We start from the raw sequence: 3,447 nt of genomic DNA on the forward strand, positions 1-3,447 counted from the left end.
GTGACACTTGTGTCCTTGAGCAAGATACTTTACTATAATTGCTTCTCTTCACCCAGGGGTATAAATGGGTACCTGCGAGGGTAGAGGTTGATATTGTGTATGAAAAGCGCCTTACAGGCAGCTTAGGGCTGTATACTCCCTTGCAAGAGAGATGAGAAACATTAAAACAGGGATGTTATTGGCCCTATGACCAGGGTACGAATGTAAAGCGAATTGATACGGTTATTGTGGAATGCGCTATATAATAATTTGTTGTTATTATTATTATGATTATTACATCCGTCAGCGTTTTATTTTATTTTATATGTAGTTTCCTCAAAATATTAATTTATAAAATGGTTCCAGTAATAACTTCACAATCAGTTAAATTTAAGACTAGAATAAACAGTGTGTGTTTTATTCGTTACCAATACTATTTTTACATTTTAATACAATTTAACATGAATAGAAGTTAACCAAAACGGGATTATCAATCAAGCAGCAACTTTCTGCGTACAACAAGATTAAGTCGCATGTGAAGCCAACTAATGTAAACCATTTGTGAGACGTACGACATGTACACATGAGAAAACCTAAGCCCACATAATGTAGGGACTTGAAACTGTTAGGGACTTATACACGCGTCCGTCTATAACGTACTTCACAGTGTTAAAAAAACATGTCTTTAATTAAAGTGCACATTGAACGTGGATCGTCCACGTCGGAGTTAGTCTTGGTGCAAGACGTTGTTGTTCGAGATCGCAATCCCCCGTTCCGATCCGCTGCGTGCACATTACCATCGAACAATAGCGGGCGCTGTTGTGAAACTTCCAGATCACCTTCACACATCGCACCCTGACGGATTTTGCGGCTTCCAGAGGATGCCCTCTATCAGCGGTATAGTCGTGACGTGTGTGTAGTGTTGAGTGTATGCTTTTATGGTTTCACTAACTCATCAAGAACGTCTTGCACCGAGACTACCACGGAGTATACACAGAGTTGTGAGCTCAATGAAGTGCCACTGTGGGGTATTTTACACAATGGAACAAATGACCCCACAGGGAAAATTTGTCCAACCTGAACCCCACGAGGTAGCTCTTTGGCAAATGGGAATAATAGAACAAGAAAAGCAAGACCCCCACATACATGTGAGGTTGTGTGAGAGTACAATGCACCAGAATAAACCTAATCAAACACCATGTTGAACAACAAGCAATTCAGATTATTCAAATGCGTAAAAGTCAATACAAAGAGGCTGGTAAACATTGAATGATAACAATTATTGTAAAATTAAAGGAACACGTTGCCTTGGATCGATTTCGAGTGATACTTGTGTGGATCATTATATTCTACTCATTATATTTTTAATCGAATGCATTTTATAACATTTTTATAACAAATGGAACGCTTTTCAAAGACCAACTCGACCGATCCAAGGCAATGTGTCCCTTTAAATAGGTGAATTATTCAAAATTCAAACAGAAGAATGGTATAAGCGTAGTATTATCTAAAACTTTAAAACGAACCTAAAAAAACACCTAAAAAAAATAATGAGAATAACAAAATCAGGTTTGAACCAAAACATAATTGAATGCAATAGGTAAAAATAAATGTTTGACTGAATTTGGGGGAAATGCGTGAAATAAATTAAATTTCCTTTTTATTTTATTTCGTTGCTGAACCGTGGAAGTGTAAAACTACTACATTTCAACAGTTTTAGATATACAAATAAAGTGACATTTGTAAGTACAACTATATAGTAACAGTCAGAAAGGTGACTTTGTAACAAAGGGGACAATACTGCAATCACAAAGGAAAACAATAGGGTCATGATTGTTAGAACAAAGGCACTGATTGGTTGCCATTAACGTAGTAATAAACTGCGGACATTGATTTTGATAAATAACAAAAAATACATTAAATTGTGTAATAGTGTATCCATTATAAACACATTTATATTTTAGTGTTGAGTCGACACGTTATACTGTTACACACAATAGCAATTACCTTTGTGCAACACTCTTAGGAATTACGATGTGATTTACGAGAGTTAGACTCGAGTTAAGGTTAACAACCTTCAGTTACTATACTGCAAAAACTGGGGTCTTAACCCATATCAGCCGAGCTACGTCAAAACCCGTATCAGAAAAAACCGCTACAAACGCCGACATACGGATTTTCCCGTAGAAGATCTTTTGCCTTTTTTGTTCTTTATAGTTTAACCCCTTTGGCCGTCTTTACACCAGAAATGTATCCAACAATCCTTTGCATCAATACACACTACAGTCCACACACGTTTCGCTTAGCTTCATGACTATTTTGATCAATGTTTTGGCTGGAAAATCACGTTTTTGGAAGTCTAAAATTATAGAGGAATGGATGAAAAATAAAATTGGATTCTTGAACGACTGAAAAACAAGATTTATTTTTTATTTTTTTATTTTTTTGGGGGGCAACAACAAAATACTGAACATAAACCAAATTTTTCAAAATGAACATGGCCTGAAAGAATATTTCCTAAGCTTCAAAATGATACACAACTTGTCGACATGCACCATTCTAACATAGTATATATTATGTGACAACACTAACATGGTGTTACTTATCCCCATATCTATATCGTTGGTGAAATTAACACCGTGTCGGTGTCGTCACGTACTATAAAGATACCAAGAGAATCAATTTAACACCCCGGTTTTTGCAGTGTAATAACTCAAAAAGTGTCGCAGGACCAGTCATAAGTTATGAGTAACTTTATAAAAAATCAAACTCTGGGTTTGAACTTACAAATTATTACACCATTATTAAATATAATTAAGGGTGTCTAGAAAGCATACAATATACCATTCAAATGACTTTGTGAAGAATTCACTTCAAAAAAACGACAGTGCAAAATTAACACCAAAGTACGTCAACAAAGTCGGTCTGTTTATCCTCGTTGAATAAATAAAATAAAATAGTGGCGACGAAGTCTGAATTTACTGGCAGGGTTTAAGCCATGCAAGGTTGTATACTGCAGTTTAAAAACTTATTCGTCACTCTTGTACTTCCAATAATTAATACATTTAATTAATTCACTTCCTTAAAGGAACCTTACATAATTGGTTTTGTTCTTTTGCAAACAAAGCAGTTACTGGCAGTGTAAGCACTTTATGTAGCCCACCTAATGCATAAACTGACAAACCTGTAGAAGTTTGAGACCGATCGGCCTCTAAGTCATGAGAAAATTCTTGATAAACCGATTACATATTTCGCATTACATCAATTTAAAAGGGAATAAAATGCCAACTGAGCGATAATATCCAAACGGGAAACTAGTTTTACTTTTTTTCTTATCAAAATGATATTTAACACAAAAACAATGTCAAGGGATGTTTTCTACTATCACCATTTTAAGAACGATCTTAGACAAGTTTGTTTCTTACCAACTATGTAAAGTTTCTTAATGCACTTCCGTGAAAAAAATAA

This window comes from Asterias amurensis, chromosome 4 (genome assembly GCF_032118995.1).
Source record: "Asterias amurensis chromosome 4, ASM3211899v1".
Taxonomy (NCBI): domain Eukaryota; kingdom Metazoa; phylum Echinodermata; class Asteroidea; order Forcipulatida; family Asteriidae; genus Asterias; species Asterias amurensis.